The sequence below is a fragment of the Notamacropus eugenii genome, chromosome 2, assembly GCF_028372415.1.
Source record: "Notamacropus eugenii isolate mMacEug1 chromosome 2, mMacEug1.pri_v2, whole genome shotgun sequence".
Classification (NCBI taxonomy): Eukaryota; Metazoa; Chordata; class Mammalia; order Diprotodontia; family Macropodidae; genus Notamacropus; species Notamacropus eugenii.
Genome location: NC_092873.1, coordinates 163,353,877 through 163,373,206, shown reverse-complemented (window position 1 = coordinate 163,373,206; position 19,330 = coordinate 163,353,877). Strand labels below are relative to the sequence as shown.

General features: G+C 36.0%; 1 protein-coding gene across 6 annotated transcripts in view; it reads right to left on the bottom strand.

Moving 5' to 3' along the window:
* ANKRD6 (ankyrin repeat domain 6) overlaps positions 1 to 19,330 on the bottom strand; it is a 95,936-nt gene that overhangs the window by 75,528 nt on the left and 1,078 nt on the right. The gene's annotated exons all lie outside the window — the stretch shown is intronic.

The window sequence follows — 19,330 nt, the reverse complement described above, 5'->3', positions numbered from 1 at the left end:
ATTTGAAATGGCTACAAGTCAAGACCAAAGTGGAGGGAGTGTTGGTGCATGATTTTCTATTTGTAGATGATTATGCACTCAATGCAGCCTCTGAAGCTGACAATGCAGCAAAGTATGGATCAATTCTCTGCTGCCTGTGCTAATTTTGGCCTAATAAATAACACCAAGAAAACACAGGTGCTCCATCAGCTACCATCACACCATCCATACATGGAATCATTGGTTACAACAAATGAAGATGTTTTGAATGCTATGGATAAGTTCACTTACCTTGGTAGTGTACTTTCTAGGGATGTCCACATTGACAATGAGGTTGTTGCACACATTGCCAGAGCTAGTTCAGTGTTTGGGAAGCTCCAAAGAAAAGTTTAGGAGAGAAGAGGTATTAGACTGAAGACCAAACTGAAAGATTATAGAGCTGTTGTGCTGACTTCATTGTTGTATGCCTGTGAAACACGGACAGTCTACCAGCGCCATGCCAGGAAACTGAATCACTTCCATTTGAAGTGTTTTAGGAAGATTCTGAGGACCAACTAGTAGGATAAGGTACCAGACACTGAAGTCTTTGCTCGAGCTGAACTGCCAAGCATTCAAACTATGCTTCAGAGAGCACAACTCTAATGGGCTGGCCATGTTCAAATGCAAAATGTACACTTTCGAAAAAGACTATTTTTATGGAGAACTCACATGGGGCAGACGATCACATGCTGGCCAGAAGAAGCGATACAAGGACACTATCAAGGTCTCTCTAAAGAACTCTGGATTTGACTGTGTGACATGGGAGACACTGGCGCAGGACTGCTGAGCATGGCATGTCTACATCAGAAAAGGTGCTGTGTTCTATGAGCAAAGCAGAATTGAGACAGCACAAAGGAAACATAGGATGTAGAAATTTGGAGTAACCACCCCAAATATTCACACCAACTGTCTGTGCCCAATCTGTGGTAGAGCCTTCCAAGCTCATATTGGTCTGATCAGCCATAGTTGGACACACTGAAACTTCACTTTATCATGGTGATGTCATTTTGGTCCTCTTCAGGAATGAAGGACAACGACTGGTGCTTATGAAACCTGGACAGTATACCAGGGCCATGCTAGGAAACTGAATCGCTTCCATTTGAATTGTCTTAAGAAGATTCTGAAGATCACCTGGCAAGGTAAGATACCACACACTGAAGCCCTTACTCAAACTATGCTGCCAAGTATTCAAACTCTACTTCAGAGACTGTAACTCCAACGAACTGGCCACATTGTTTGAATGCCAAACATACACTTGCCAAAAAGACTGTTTTATGGAAAACTCACACAGGGCAAGTGCTCACATGGTGGTCACGAGAAGTAATACAGGGACACTCTCAAGGTCTCTCTCTTTTTTAAAAATTATTTTCTTTTTTTTCAGTGTTCTCTCACTTCCATATATCTTTCATGTTTTTCCCCTCCCTCTCCTCCTTTCCCTTTTCATTCCCCCTCCCTCCCCGAGACAGCATGCAATCTTATACAGGTTCTACACATACATTCCTATTAAATACATTTTAACCTTAGTCATGTTGAATAGAAGAATTAAAATGAATGGGAGAAACCATAAAACAAAACAAAGCATAATACAACAAAAAAACGGTCTGCTTCATTCTGCTCTCCAGTTCCATAGTTCTTTCCCTGGATGTGGAAGGCATTTTGCCTCAAAAGTCCATTGGGAGTTTTTTAGGTCTCAAAGTCTCTCTTAAGAACTTTGGAAATGATTGTGTGACATGGGAGACCCTGGCACAGAGCTGCTCAGCATGGCCTACCCACATCAGAGAAGGTACTGTGCTCTATGGGCAAAGCAGATTGAAGTAGCTCAAAGAAACAAAAGATGCACAGATTTAGAGAATCCACCCCAAACATGCACATGGCCTACTTGTGCCTGACCTGTAGGAGAGCATTTTGAGTTCGTCCTGGTCTGATCAGTTGGTCAGATGTATTCTAACTTGATTCTAGCATGGTGATGTCATTTTAGTCCTCTTCGAGAATAAAGGACAACAACCAACCATTATACATTTGTCAGGAATGATATATTTCAAAGAAGAAATATTTGTTTTACATCTATGTGTATGGGTACATCAATCTTCAAAAAAAAAAAAAAGAGTCATCCATCTAGTTGACTGGTTCCTTGGTCCTTTAACCTGTACTTGCAGATAGGCAAGTATTTGGGCATTAGAACATTCTCAGCAATTAAATGTCACAGTTCTCCTTGGGAGGTAACCACTATTTCTCAGGGTGGAGAACGTGGGGCATTTCAATGGTGGGCTGTTGGGGTTTCAAGCTGTCTTCTACCATCTCCTTATAACTAGGCAAGCCATTGTTTCTCATGCTTTCTCATAACCATGGTCCACCATTCCTAGAGAACATAGTCCCCACACTCTTTGATTTAAGCATGGTGACACCATTTTGAAATCCTTACCTGGGATGGGGAGGTAGAAAGAACAGAGATTATCAACAATCCTTGGAAAGGAATAAGTAATTTACAATGTGGAAAGGAATTGCACAGAGGAAGCTTGTCTCATCTATTTTCTACCCTTAAGTAAATTCAGTTTAGCCTATCTGGAAGTAATTATTTTTAAATTAGTTAGAAAGGAAGAGCATCATTTTTAAAGTGTCAAGAAAGGAATTTCAATCCCCTCATATTATAAGGATTCCCACAAATCCAGAAGACTTTTTTCTAAACAGGTAATGGTTTGCTTGGGATAGTTAAATGACAAGCTGCCAAAAATTTTGCTTTAAACGAAAGGGTTTCCCTGGAGGAAGCATGATTTGATGGAGAGATGGACTTGGAGTGAGACGTTCTGCCACTTTCCACCAGTGTAACCTTGGGAAAACCATTTCTCCAAGTCTCAGTTTCCTCAACTGTAAAATGAGGAAATGAGATTAGATGATTTCTAAGGCTCCTCCTTGTAGATATAACATTTTGTGATACTAAAAATGAGAAGAAATCCTCCATAGGTTGGCATATAGTTGGTACATATCTTGAAAATATGTGTTTTGAATATTTGGTGAAATAGTCAACCTTTATTTCTGTCTTTGATTTCCTTGGTCAACCTTTCCAGTTCACAGATGTGGAAAATGAGGCCTGGAGAGTTTCAGTGATTTACCTATCCATGATCGCACAGATAGCAAAAGTATCCAAGCTAGGATCTGGACACTCACATCAGTACTCTTTCATTTTTTTCCAATATCATCAAGTGTTCTAAGGACTTTGCTATCATGACTCAGCTGCCCTCTCACCCTGGATTATCTCTCAGCATCTAAGACTTTCTCAACCAGTAATAAATATCTTTCTGTCATGCCAGTCCACTTCTCCCATTTGGGGGCTTCCATTTTGGGGAAAGGCTCATATCTGCCATGCTCTATTCCCTAGAGTTGTACTTCTTATTCTAAGAATTTTGCCATCTGCCTTGATATTCCTTATCTTCCCCTTCCCCCTTTTCATTTATTATCTTCTCTCTGAGAATATAAAGAAGAGATCATCTTTCTATTTTGTTTCTATTTACATCTCCAGTACTTGATATAATGTCTCACATACAGTAAACACTTTAATAAATGCTTATTACCTATCTATTTATTTGCAATGGTGGAAGCTTTTTAATAAAAACCAAACAATGCCTTGTACTTTCTTAAAACTTTTTTAACCCTAATTTATTTGCTCAGACATTTTTGAACTTGCAGGATATTTATTTTCTAGTGAGAAAAACCCAGACAACTTCACTATCCTTGAAACAGGTAGCTGTCAGTTGCAGTCTCTTTCACAATAATAGACAAAGCTCCCTGGACTGACGTTTCATCTTAGCCACTCTGGCAATTTTCTTTGAAAGGCTCTGAGAAACTCTCCTGAATGTTCTTAACTTTGGTTTAGCCACCTTCAAAGAGAAAATGGGGGTTAATAAGCATGGCCTATCTTAGACATAAAACAAACTAAAGTGATCACCAAGTACTGAGCCAAATGCCACAGAAAATGTACAATGATGATAATTAATTAAGCGAGACAGTCCTCTTCCAGGATCTCCTTTTTAATAAAGCAACCCAAGATGGAAGGATGCCATGTCTACTGGAATTTGCCTATCCTGAAATAAAATCTTCTTTGTATAATCTCCTTCTGATACCTCCCAAGTAGGGAAGCTTTCCACTCTTTAAACTGTGTTTTTGTATAAATTAAATCAACTAAAATACCACCCAATATGTAAAACAGACTAAAATTAAAAGGAAATCTACAGGCAAATTTGAAGTGGGCAATTAGCCAAAATTCTAGAAAAATGCATGCTAAGTAATTTCCACCTGTATTCATATTAAGATCTTCAGCTGAAAGTATTATAATCATGCTATTACAATATGGGAATGCAGCTACTCCAACAGCAACTATTCTTTAGAAATAAGAAAAATTCTTTCTTGTCTGTCAATAGCTAACATTTATATCGTGCTTTAAGATTTGCAAAGCACTTTACAAATATTATTTCATTTATTCTCACAACAATTCAGAGATTTGGAGGTAGGTGATATTATTATTTCTATTTTACAGATGAGGAAACTGAGGAAGAAAATGGTAAAGTAGATTGGCCCAGGATCACTTAGTTAGTTAGTATATGAGTCTGGATTTGACTTCAGGTCCTCCTAACTCCAAATCAAGCACTCTTATCTACTGGGTCACCTAACAATTTCTTTTGGATCATTCTGTCAAATAGCATTTGAATATTTTTTTAAATCTAATTTCCTATATTCAATATCCTACCTTCTATATCCCAAGGTTCCTCAAACTTTTTGTACTTGCAACCCCTTTTCAAGTTTTGGCAGTGGTTATTGGTGTGGTATGGCCTGAGGGCATGCACGGTGCACAGTGCTGCAGGCTTTGCGTTCAGAACCAAGGCTGCAGTGGGTTTCAGGATACAACACAGGCAAGGGCTGCCAGAGACACCTCAGATTCATTACATGTTTGATTTTTAATTAATTTTTGGTTGTTCTGTGTTCAGAAACCTTTTACTGTCGCCAAACATAGAGTCAAGACCCACAGTTTAAGAAGCACTGTATATCCTACCTATATCAAATACCAGAATCCTTCACTCTTTTTCAATTGATGACATACTTATGAATTTATATAATTGCCATGGAACCCTGAAGAGGTTACATTCCCTGATATGGTTGTGTGCCCCCCTTTATTTCCAAAATCAGCTAATCATTTGCTTGGAAGAAAGGAGGAGGAAAAAGTCACTCGCAACACAGTAGTGAAAGTACAGGATTTAGAATGAAAGGTCCTGGGTTCAAATCTGAACTCTGTCATTTAAAATCTCTGTGACATTGGCCCACCCACTAAAATCTCTTTGAGCCTCAGTTTCCCCATCTATAAAATAAGGAAATTAGACTATATGACCTCCCAGGTCTATTTTCCAGTTATGTCCAACCATCTCTAGCCCTTCAACTGCAGAGATACTCACTTGGAAGATAAGTTGTCTTTGTCTATGCCAGGGTATTCTGGTTTTGGTTTTTGTTTTGGATTGCTTTTTTGGTCTACACCTATAATTTTATTAGTGGGAACTCCTTCCATCAATGTAGATCAGCCACTGCTCTGCAACTTGTCATAAAAAGTTGCCTAGGGAACTAAGAGGTTTAATGACTTGCCCAGGTCACACAAAGAGTATGTGTCAGAGGCATTCTACTCCTTGGAGCAAAACGTAGCTCTCCTCAAAACAGCTGTCTCCATGGAAATTTTAAGATTGTATAGAAACTATGACAGACAATGTCAAAGAAAAATCTTTCATAACTATCAATATCATGAGACAGAGATTGGAACTGTGGTTTCATTGACACAAATAGTTCCTGAAGAGGAAACTCCCTCTACCAATGTATTTGTCATCTTTTCTTCAATCTATATTCTTAGAGAGTTACTCTGAACACTAAGAAGTTAATTTATTTAACTTAACTTTAACAGGCTGACATAGTCCATATACCTGAAAGGTAGCACTACGAACTTAGGTCTTCCTGGTTCTGAGGCCAACTCTACCCACTATACCATGCTGTCTGTCAACATAAATTAGGAATAAAAATGAGGAGACAGAGGCACTTCAAAGGTGCTGGATAGTGTCACCAATGTTCTACCAAGTACAAATAGAAAAGGAAGTGCTTATGGACGGTAGGTATTATGGATACTCTTAATTATGAAGGGCATTGTTCTGACTCCAGTCCCAGAACTTTACAAGGTCCCTCCATCAATGTCGAATACTGCCCATCCACACTTCTCATCCAGCACTATTCTTATTCACGTCTTTTTATAAATCCTCTAGATTTGGTAAATACACTGGAAGTTTTTCTCTGGTTCTCTTAATCTTTTGTGGATACCAATATCTCAGGCTATCCATTTGTTATCACTTATTCTTGCAACATGCCTGGTCATATATATCCTCAATGATGTCTTTGATTTACTTAATTCCATCATGAGCTTTTACTTTCCATTTGGATTTTTGTGTTCAGAAGAGCATAGTGCTGAATGTCCATACCACTGGAATCATAGATACGTTTAAGCATTCAACATAAATAACAGTTTAGGAGTACAAACTATGATACATTCTGGGTTTGGGAAATGACTAGAATGATAGATCATCAGGAAGACCAATATTTCATTGGAAGGAAGCAGAAGTAAAATGAAGGAGTGAGAGTCAGCATTTTCACCCAGCTTGCCCAATACATCTTCTCTACGACAACCTAGAAAATGTGCCGGATCAGATTTGATCAGGAAACCAAGAAAAAGTCAGTGAGTCACTTTTTCAGTCCATGGTAGCTTAGGAAGATAGAAGAGAGGTATATGGACACAGGAGTTTCCTGCTGGCCAGGAGCAGTGAAAGCTCTGGTGGGGAACATTTCATCACCCAAGGACAGTAAGGAAGAGATAATTTAACCCCAAGGCTGGGAGAACCAGGTCAAAAAGATCATAGGGACTTTTGAACCAGTTGTGGGAATAGTAAGGTGAGATCTGGCAGCTTGCTCATATATTCCTCAATTTAGGGACACAGTTCCAGAGTAGAAAGGAGTGAACATGAACAAGAAAGTTCCTAGCTATGTATAGAGCAAAGAACAAGCTTCAAAAACTTAGCTAGGTGTTTCTGAGCCAAAGAGAAGAGGGGGTACTTAGTTCTAATATTTATTCCTATATATAAGTGAGTAGTGGAATAACGAAGGAAGGTAACAAAGGAAATCAAACAGTTCAGCCACTGTGAACCTGCAGAACTTCTCAGCAAGGTAACAATGACTGAGTACAACAGCAGTGTACTGAAACTGAACCACACATAATGCAAGAGACCTAAACTTGGGTCAAGAACTTGGAGACCTCATACCAAAAAGGCAGAAGAAAAACATCTCTTCAGATCACACTACTTTAGAAGCACCCAAAACTTGTAGAATGCCAAACTGAGCTGTGAACATGAAGATACAAAAACTCAGTCAAAAATCAGTCAAGAAGTTGGCAACACCAAAAAGAGATACTATGGCAACATGTAAGGTAAACAGCACAGAGAAAAAAATAATGATTTGAAAACATCTAGAAGCAAAGCCTCAAAGAAAAATGCAGATTGGACACAAGAATTCTTAGAAGAGTTAAATAGCTATTATAAAAGAGGGCAAAAAATATACTAAAGACCAAATAAGAGCAGAAGAGAAAATATGTGAAAAGAAATGAGAGCTATGCAAGAAATTTATGAAAAGAGGATTCACAACTTCATAAAAGAGGTATAAAACATTACATAAGAAAGTAACTCTTTAAAAATTAGAATTGGCCAAATAGTAAAAGAAATACAAAACGTTACTGAAGAAAATTATTGCTTTAAAAAATTGAATTGCCCAAACAGAAGCTAATGATTCTATGAGATTTCAAGAAGTAACAAAACAGTCAAAATACTAAAAAACAAAAGAAAATGTGAAATATCTCATAGAGAAAGCAATTGAACTGGAAAAGAGATTGAGGAGTGATAATTTAAGAATCACTGGATTACCTGAAAGCCATTAACAGCAACAACAAAAATGCTAAAATATTGTATTTCATATAATTATAAAGGAAAACTGCCCACAGGGGGCAAAGTAAAAATTGAAAAAATCTACTGGTCATCTCCTGAAAATAACCCCCAAATGAAAACTCTAAGCAATTTTATGGCCAAAATCCACAACTCCAAGGTCAAGGAGAAAATATTACAAGTGGTAAAAAAGAAATTCTTCATGTACTATGGAACCATAGTCAGAATTATACATGTTTTATTAGCTATGACTATAAAGGAACAGAGAATTTGGAATATGAGATTTCGGAAGGCAAAGGATCTAAGAATAACCTATCCAGAAAAACTGAGTATAATCCTACTGGGGAAAATGGACATTTAATTAAATAGAAGATTTTCAAGCATTCTTGATGAAAAAACCAGAGCTGAATAGAAAACTGACATTTAAACTCAGGACTCAAAAGGAACAGAGAAAGGTACACATGAGGAAGAAATACTCAGGCACTAAAGAAGGTTAAACAGTTCACATTTTCATAAGGGGAGAAGAAACATGTAAAGCTTCAAAATTAGGGCTCTTAAAGAGTCTAATTAGACAAAGAGCCTGGATATGATTCTATTACATTGGGATCATTTAAAAAAAAAGAATGGAATAGTCGGGAAGAGGATTGTATTGGGGGAAATGGAAAGGGAGAGAAAGAATGGGGAAAATTATCTCGCATAAGCAGAGCATACAAGGGAGAGTTTATACAATGGAGGTGGCACTGAGGGCAACACTTGAACCTCACTCTTATTTGAACATTTTGAGGGAAGGATGAATAAATATATCCTCACAGCTGGGTACAGAAATTTACTTTATTCAACCAGGAAGAACAAGGGAAAGGGATTAAGGAAGGTAGTAGTTACAAGTAAAATGGACTCCTAAGGAGGAGACAGGATGAAAATAAAGAGAGGAAAAGTATAAGAGAATAGAACGAAGAGAAATACACAGTAATCATAATTGTAAATGTGAATGGGATGAATTCACCCATAAAATAGAAAAGGACAGCAGAATCCAATTATACACATATATATCTTGCAAGAAATATGCTTGAAAAAGAAAGATGCACATAGAGTTAAAATAAGGGATTAGATCAGAATCTACTGTACTTCAGCTGAAATAAAAAAGTAAGGATGACAATAATAATCTCAAAGCAAAAAGATAGCCAATTAAAAGAGATAAGCAGGAAACTGCATTTTGCCAAAACATAATACCGATAATGAATTAATATCAACACTCAACATATATGTACAAAATAGCACAGCATCCAAATTCTTAAAGAAAAAGATTAACTACAGAAGGAAATAGTAAAAACATATTAGTGGAGTATGTATTTATGTGTGTATATATAGATACAGATAAATTTGCATATATCTATATCAATATTTAAATATATTCATGCTTAATTGTAGCCTTCTGAGGGTGGGGAGGAAGGGAGGAAAAACAAAATAAAAAATGCACAGTAGAGAATAACAGAAAAGTTAAGATAAGATGGACAGCTCTCAACACAAGGCATAGTATTTATTATATAGGCTTTCTTGAAATGGAAATTTATTGCTATGTATTTTAAATCCTCTCTGATGTTCTGCTGTGCATGTGACACCCTTTTTTTCTTATTTTGTATTTGTTTCAATATTTAAGTTTATAATGTTTCTTTTTCTTTTTTCTATTGTGTATTTAAGTTTTAGTATTTAAGGCTAGAATTAAAAAAGAAAAAATATATTAGTAGGGAACCTCAGTTTGACTTTTCAGACCTAGACAAATCTAACCATAAAGAAGAAAGAAGTAAAGGAGATGAATAAAATTTTAGAAAAGTTAGAGAGAATATTGAATGGGAATAGAATAAAGTATCCTATTTCTTGGCTGTCTGTGCATGTCATCTTCACAAAAATTGGTCACATATTGAGGCATAAAAACCTCACAAATAGATGCCGAAGAGCAAAAATATTAAATGCATCCTTCTTCTGAACATAATGCAACAAAATACATTCAATAAAGTGTTTTTGAAGCACAGGTTGAAAATGAATTGTAAACAAAATAACCAAATCCTAAAGAATTAGTGGGTCAAAGGAGAAGAAATCATAGAAACAATCAATAGTTTCATTAAAGATAATGACACCAGTGAAATGACAATCCAAAATTTGTGAGATACAGCCAAGGTAGTACTTAGGGGAAAATTTATATTTCTAAATGCTCACATAAATAAAAGAGAGAAAGAATAGATCAATGAATTGGGCATGCAACTAAAAAGAAAATTAGAAAAACATCAAATTAAAAACCCTTAATTAAACACTGAAATAGAAATCCTGAAAATCAAAGATTTAAAAAATTGAAAGTAAAAGAACCATTGAACAAAGAAATAAAACTAGCAGCTCTTTTGTTTAAAAACCAATAAAATATATAAATCATTTGTTAATTTGATTTATAAAAAAGAAAGAAGAAAACCAAATAAATGCTTAATATTAAAAATGAAAAAGGTGAATTCATAGCCAATGAAGAGGAAATAAAAGCAATTATTAGGAGTTATTTTGCCAAATTATATGCCAATAAAACTCATAATTTGAATGAAAAAATGTGTGTGTTTATAAATTGCCCAGATGAACAGAATAGGAAACAGAATACTTAAATTACCTTATCTTAGAAAAAAGAAATGGAACAAACTATAAATGAGCTCCCTAAGGGGAAAAAAACCCCCCAGGATCAGATGGATTTCCACACAAATTCTACCAGGCATTTAAAAAACAATTAATTCCAATACTATATAAACCGTTTGAAAAACAGATAAAGAAGGTGGTCTGCCAAATTCCTTCTATGACATAAATTTGGTTTTAATACCTAAACCAGAGAGATTCAAAATAGAAAACAACAAACTATAGAGCAATTTTCCCTAGTGAATATCGATGCAAAAAAGTCAAGAAAATGGTAGCAAGGAAATTACAGCAATTTATTACAAAGATCATACACTATGAGCAGGGTGGATTTATATCAGGAATACAGGGCTGGTTCAATATTGGGGAAACTATAAGTATAACTGACCATATTAATAAAAAATAAAAATTATGATTATTCCAATAGGTACAAAACCCCCCACCCATTTCTGTTACAAACAGAGGAAAGCACAGGAACAATTGGAGCTTTCTTTAAAATAATAAGTAGTATATCTCTAAAGCCAAGAGCAAGTATTATTGGTAATGGGGATAAGCTAGAAGCCTTTCTAATAGGATCAAGGGTGAAGCAAGGATTTCCATTATCACCATTACTATTCAACACCATACTACTACTACTAATAGCTAGCATTTATATAGTAATTAATATGTGCCAAGAACTGTGGAAGTCCTTTACAATTATTATGTAATTTGATTCTCACAATCCTAAGATGTAGGTGTTGTTATTCTCCCTATTTTACAGATAAGGAAATTGAGGCAGGTAGAGTGATTTGCCTAGAGTCACTCAGGTAGCAAGTGTGTTGAGGTCTGATTTAAACTCAAGTCTTACTAACTACAGGCCCAGCACTCTATTGTACTTCCTAGTTGCTGCACTGCTAATGATAGTAAAAATGTAAGGAAAAAAATGGAAGGAATAAGCATAAACAATGAGGAAACAACTCTCATTCTTTGTAGATGATAGCATGGTTTACCTAAAGAACCCTAGAGAGTCAATTAAAACACTCGCTGAAACAATGAACAACTTGAGCAAAGTTGCTGGATATAAATCACACAAATCACAAGGTATTTCTTTATATTACCAACAAAATCCAGCAGAAAGAGATAGAGAAATTCCACCTGAAATCATTATAGACAGTATATGATACTTGGGTGTCTACCCATCAAGATACCAAGGAACTAACTGTATGGAAACACCCTTCACACAAATGAAGACACATCTAAATAACTGAAGAAATATTAACTGTTCTTATGAATGCTGAGCCGATATAATAAAAATGATAATATTACTTAAATTAATTTACTTATTTAGTGTCATACCAAACTACCAAAGACTTACTTTATAAAACTAGAAAAAATATGACAAAATTCTCCTGGAGGAACAAAAGGTCAAGACTATGCAGGGGATCAATGAAAAAATGGGAAGGAATGGGGTCGAGCACTCAAGCACTCCAGATCTCAAACTATATATATCATAAAAGCGGTATTCATCAAAAGAATGTGGTTTTGGATAAGAAACAGAGAGTGATCTGTGGAAAAATTAGGTACACAATAAATGAAGAAAATAACATAGTGAGTGACAAACCTAACGAGCCTAGGTACTGAGGCGAGAAGTCACTATTTGACAAAAATTCTTGTGGAAACTGGAAAGTAGTCAGGCAGAAATTAAGCAAAAATCAGCCTCTCACTTAGTATACCAAGATAAATACAAAAAGGGTACATGATTTAGACACCCAAGATGACATCGTAAGCAAGGTCTATGGAAAAAGGAAAGCTCACAACTAAGTAGGAAATAGAGAGGTTCATAGGAGGTCAGATGGATAATTTTGATTACATAAAATTAAAGAGATTTTGTACAGAAAAAAAAGCCAATGCAGCTAAAATTAGAAGAAAAGCAAGAAACTGGGAAAATATCTTTGCAAGAAGTTTCTCTGATAAAGGTCTCATTTCTAAACTATATAGGGAACTGAGTCAAATTTACAAAACTAAGAGCTATTCCCCAACTGATAAATGGTCAAAAGGTATGAATACATATTTTTAGAGAAAGAAGTCAAAGCTATTAATTGTCATATGAAAACATACTCTAATTAAGAATTAGAGAAATGCATATTAAAACAACTCTGAGGGTCTACTCCAGCCTCATTAGATTGACTAAGAGGATAAAAAGGGAAAATGCTAAAGTTGGAGGGGTTGTGGGAAAGCAGATAGATACACCAATTCCCTATTGGTAGAGCTGTTTACTAGTCCAACCATTCTGGAAAGTAATTTGGAACTGAAAGGATATTAAACTATTAAATTTAATTTAACTTAGCATTATCACTACTAGAGCTATGCCCCAAAGAGAATGAAGAAAGAAGAAAAGTACCCATATGTACAAAAATAGTAATAGCAGTTCATTTTGTAGTAGCAAGAATCTGGAAAGTAAGAGGATGCCCATGATCCAGGGAATGGTTGAACAAGTTATGATATATGAATGCCATGGAATATTATTGTTCTATGAGAAATGATGAAGGGGATAGCTTCAGAAAAATCTTGAAAACCTGTATGAACTGAAGCAAAGTGAAGTGAGCAGAACCAGGAGAACAAGATACATAGTAATAGTGTAGAATGAAGCATATTCAATTCAAAGAACCCCTTTTTTCTTGCTTTTTCCCCTCCCTCCCTTTTGGAAAGAGGTGTGGCTATTGAGAAAATCTGTTTTGCATAATTATACATACTTATAATGTGTTTTGTTTTTCTTGCCTTCTCATTGGGTGAGGGAGGAGACAGGGGAGGCTGAGAATTTGGAACTGAAAAAAAAAAGAATAAAACTATCTATGCTACAAACAACAAATGAATGAATGAAATACATTATATACAATACCTTCTTAACATTTGGACACATAGGCACCATTTTTGGTCAATGAAAGATCTCACTGTACCCTTATTTCCAACACAAACTAAAATATAAAGAAACATGAAAAGTCCATATATAAAATTATTTTATACAGAGGTATATCTCAGTGTCTTTATTATCTTTGCAAGTAAAATGTCCATTTTATTTGAGAAAATGTAGAAGGGAAAAAATAATTTTTATACTTATAATATTATTAGGTTCAAGGCCCTAATTCCAAAGGCTGTAGAGGTGGCCAGTCTCTTCTGCCCATTCCTTAACATTTAGCAGCAAAATTCTCTAAATGTAGAGTTGTGTAATAAACATTAGTTTCATGTTACTAAACAGGAAAATAAAATCCAATGCCTAACTCATAGATATTCTACTGTGGCTTACTAAAGGATCTGTGTATTAGTAGTAGCTAAGCTATGCCTACCACAGTGCATTCCATAATGTCTATTTTACAATCCTACCTATAATAATATAAATGTACATATACACAAATACACACACATATGTATATATCTATTATTTAGGACTTTCAAACCTGTAAATGCTATCTCCTTCCTTTTCATAGTAAAATGAGATTGCTTATTAGAAAAGTATCATGGGAAAGTTCTAACTTCTTATAAAAAAATTTCTGCCATCCTTTCAACAAAAGAACATGCCTCAAGGCCATTTCCCTGACAGAGACAATGGTCAGGTTATTTGGAGATAAAAACAACTCTGTTAGAGGTTCAGCTTCTACTGCTTCTGATGGCTCATTCTGCCTAACTTCTACAATCTGCTGCCAGTCCCTATTCTGCCTTAACATCCCTAAACTGCTGTAGGGTTGTGAGTAATTTTTCATTGCCTTTGGGTTACTTGAAATTTTGATTCTGTAAGAAAGTAGGGAAAATCTCTTTTTGTTTCCAAAATTACAATGTTCATTGCATTTCCCTTAAAGTGGTTTTGTTTTCTTTGTTTTTCCAGTAGCAACAGATTTCTGTATCCTGAGAGCATTCTGGTCCTAACCTCACTATCCATAATTTAGCCAGTCATTTGCCCTAGATTTCCTAAGAACTAGAAAACTGAAACATCTTTGCCACAATTCAAAGAAAGGACCTTTTCTGTAAATGAAGGAAAATCTGGTAAGTTATCTTTAATGTTACCCTACCTCTGATGCTGCAACCCCCAATAGCCATTTGGGGAGTTACCACTCTTCCCCCTATTAGCTCATCTAAGACCATACCCCATTTTTTGCTTCAAGGAGCTGGCAGAAACTCAGGTTGAGACACAGACCTGAGGAACATCCTGTCTCACTTCCAATCCTCTTAAGACCTCTGATGGTTTTTAATAATATCCTTTAATAAGCCTTATAAAGAATACATAATTTCTGAATGAAAGGCCTATTACTTTACCCTCTGGGTAGGCAAGTTTATCACAATATCATACATTTCAGAGGGCAATTAATAATAATCATTTATTAATGTTAATAATAGCATTTATGTTGGGTGTTAAGACTTGCAGAGCACCTTAAATACATTATCTCAATAGTTGCTATTATTATCACCCCCATTTTACAGATGAAGAAAATGAGGGTGAAAGATTAAGTGTCATGCCCAGGTTCATGCAGCTAATAAAGTAAGGAGGAAGAACTGGTCAGATTTTCTTATTTATTTGAATTCCTACATTTAGAGGGAATCCAAATCCTACAGGTGCAGCCCCATATCTGCTACACCACTTAGCTGCCAATTAGCTCTAAACGTAGGATGTAAAGTGGATAAGAGTATCTGAACAATTACCCTTTTTCAATTATTACCAAAAGATCTTTCAAAATACCCCCAATTCATTTGATGAGCATATTATAAGAGGAAAATAACACATTACAGCTAGCTTGTCAGATGAATGATGAATGTAAGGAACATGGAATCTTAGGGGATCCCTTGAGGTGCTTATCATTGGGGGCACAATCCTTTGGGCCTGTAGAGGTCCTGGTTCTTCCACTGTCACTGACATGCCAATGGGAAGCACCAGCATTCACGAAACAGTTGCTCGACAAATCTTTGGCAACAATGGATTTTGAAACTAGATTGCTTTTGTTTATATGGAGCAAAACTTTTCTGAAGTTTATCAGTTAAAGTGTCATATCATTATGGATCGTAGAGATTTATTAGCCAAGGTAACCATGGCTAAGCTCATGGACAGCCTCTTCTCAATTCTTGATCAGTCTTTTAAGCAACTCAGGCTTGGAATACATTCAAAACATTCAGCAACCTCAAAAACAGGTGTCTTTAATCTGGTGGGGGAGGTCAATCACTGGTGAGTTTCTCATAATGAAGCTTAAGAATGACACATTTTAAATGACCTTGGGAAGTGGCTATCATCTGAAGGTGGGAAGCATGCCCAGTTTAGGTCTGAATGATGATTCTGAGAATGACCTTGTAAAGGAGCTGAAGGAACTATTGCCATGATCTAATGGGGAGAAGTCCTTTTGGCTTTTTAAAAAAGTTAGTAAGGGGGAAAAATACCTGGGATTTTTAGCATGCAAATTACATGGTTACCAGTGGACAGACTTCAAAGAAAACTATTACGTTAACATGAAATTTAAAAGTGGATCACAATTAACTGTATTAAATACATATATTTCTTCAACTTAGGAAATGTATCTCCCCAAATAGGTGGGTTGCCCTCACAAGAAGCAATAAATGCAAAAGCTTGGTCAGTGAGACTATGAGTTCTCAGGAAAGGAACACTTTTTGGTTATGTTTTGTTTTTTTTGGTGGGTTTCATTTTATTTTTTTGGTTTGTTTGGGGTTTTTTTGCCCTTTTTTGTATCCTCAGAATTTAGCACAATGTCTGGAACACAGCAGGTAATAAATAATTGTTTAACTTGACTGACTGACAACAGTTAGCCTCACTTCTACAGGAGCTCCCTCAGTAGGATCAGGTCATAGCAGTCAAAATAAAGCACTGACTAATAAAATGATCACCCAGGACACCCCCCGCCATCCAGACTCTTGGCTTCATTTAATTAACCAGTAAGCATTTATAAAGTGTCTATTATGTACCAGGCACTATGCTAGGTGCTGAGATGAAGAGACATTTATTCCAAAGACTTAAAATAAAAACAACAAAAAACCCAAACCACACTTAGCTGGTTCCCCTGTGTCCTTTCTGGCCCACAATTTTTTATTCCTAATTTAAACATGAATACAGAATGAAAACTAACTGAATAAAAAGGCAATCCAGAATCAGACAGACTTAGTCAATCTGATTTTCCTTATGAATCTCACACTTAAATTCAAGTCAAAACAATCAGGAGCCAGTCCTCTTAGGCATTTCTCATCTTCTTGTCAATGCTCTTGATTTCATGCCTTGAAAAGAGCCAGAAGTAGTTAATTCTACCTCATGCTGGTCAATGAGACATCAGAATGCTGACCAGTAGCAAAATAAAAATCTCTGGTCAAAGAAGGGAAATGCTCCTTAAAATAGGCTTTCAGAGCCGTGACTAAAGAACGCTTGACTTAGCTTCTGATTCTTGGGACTTCATTAATCCTAGTCTACCCCTGACCCACCATGCTGCTACTTCCTGATCATATTCATGACATCATACATCCCAGAGCACACCATACTTCCAACACCACTTTGCACCTCTAACTCTGGAAACAGTATTCAAATTAATACAATAATAACTTTGGGAGAGGACATACTGAATCACTTGTTCCATTCACTATCCCTATGACTTCCCTGACCCCTAATAAAATATAAGTTCTTTGAGGTCTGGAATTACATTGCTTTTGCATGTATCCTTTGCAAACTCTTGAGTGATAGAGACTTGAGTTCAAATTTGACCTCAGACATTTACAAGCCATGTAACCAGGCAAACCACTTGCCCTCTCTCACTCTCAGTTTCCTCATCAGTAAAATGAGGATAAAAATAGTATCTGCCTTTGTTCCGCAACATGACTAATATGAAAATGTGCTTAATAAGAATGTATGTATAGAAACCATATATCATTGCATACTGTCTCAAAGAGGGAGTGGGGAGGGGGGAAGGGAGGGAGAGAAAATCAAAGACTTACGGAAGTGATTGTAGAAAACTGAAAACAAATAAATTAATAAAAAAAAAATAGAACTTGCCTTTCAGGGTCCTTGTGAGGATCAAATGAGATAACATATGTAAAGCACTTTGCAAACTTTAAAGAACTATGTAAATTCTAGCTGTTATTATTACTGTTGCTATTGAGTGAGAAGTTAGTAAAATACTTACAGGATACCTAGTATTATAAGGAAGAATATAGTATCCCTGCTTTTCCATAAATTTGTGATTTAATTGGAAAGACAAAGAATATACACATCAAAGAGTTAAATAATAATGTGAGGGAATATGTTTTGAGTAACAGTATGAGTGGCAGGAAAAAATAGAAGGGGACATCAACGGAGGCTGGGTTATCAGGAAAAATCTCATGGAATACTAGAGCTAAGTTTTGAAAAACTTTGACAAACTGGGAATATGGGAAAGGGAATTCTAGACAGAAAGTACAATCATGGACTCTTTGGGGAACAGTGAAAGTCTAGTCAGTCTAAATGGTATACAGAGCTCATTGGAGAATAATAAAAAATAAAGGTGAGTAAGTAGAATTTTTGCTAGACTGTGAATGCTGGCCAGAATGAGACGATCAGGATATCACCCAGTAGAATAATGGTGTCAAACTCAAATAGAAAGGAATGACTAAAAGAATCATATTGACTTAGAAAACCACAAATTAACATTATCTATGTTGCACTGTACTTTTCTTTATTTTTTAAAGCAGTTCCCAATGATATTTTCATGTGGTTAGGGATGCAAAACTTGGGAGTTTTGCAGAAGCATATGAGTTTGACACCTTCGCTGCAAAGAATAAACTCCTGGAAGCTTCGGATCAAAGAGTTCTAAGATGAACTGAGATGGCCCCCCAGAATTACTGGAATGGAAGCCTGGACTAGAAGTCAAGAGTCTCTCTGAGCAGCTGTTTCAAGTATTCTGAGAATTAAGTGTTGACAATATGAATTGGGGTGCTGGCAGTGAACAAGCATATAGAGATAGAGGGAGAGGGCAAGAGACATTTTGAAACAAGAAAAAAAAAATCCCTAGTGATGGGCCAGACCCTGGTTAAGGCCAGCCCAGGTGCTGTGGCTATATCATCCCATTTGTGTTGTCTGTATTAGAATATAAGTTCCTTGAGGACAGAAACCATCTCTATTTCTGTTTAGCATAGCACTTTACAACCAGTAGGCACTTAATAAATGCTTCAATTCAGTGAAAGAATCAAATAGGACTCAGAAGTAGTGGGCCTACATGATGGAAAGAAAAGGGGTAACATTAATAGACAGAGAAAATTGAAAAAGGGAATTGGTTTGGGGAAGGCTGAGTTTGACTTTGAAAATGCTGAATCTAAGTCGATGGCAAGATTTCTATATAGAAAAGTCCTATAAGCAGCACCAGTGAAAGTCTCTCAGGAGACTTTCATATGTAGCTAGCAAGCTAGCTAGACTGATAGCTAGCTTTCATATATAGCTTCATAGATATCGACACAAGTAAATATCTATACTACGTGTATATATATATACTATACACATGTAGTGTGTATATATATATGTGTGTGTATACACACATGTATATGTATATGTGTGTGTGTATATATACATGTACTCACACTGGTACAAGGTTGTGAAAGGTATATGCAGTCAGGGTCTATAGTGGGTGCTCTAGACCAAGAGTAAAAGAACCTCA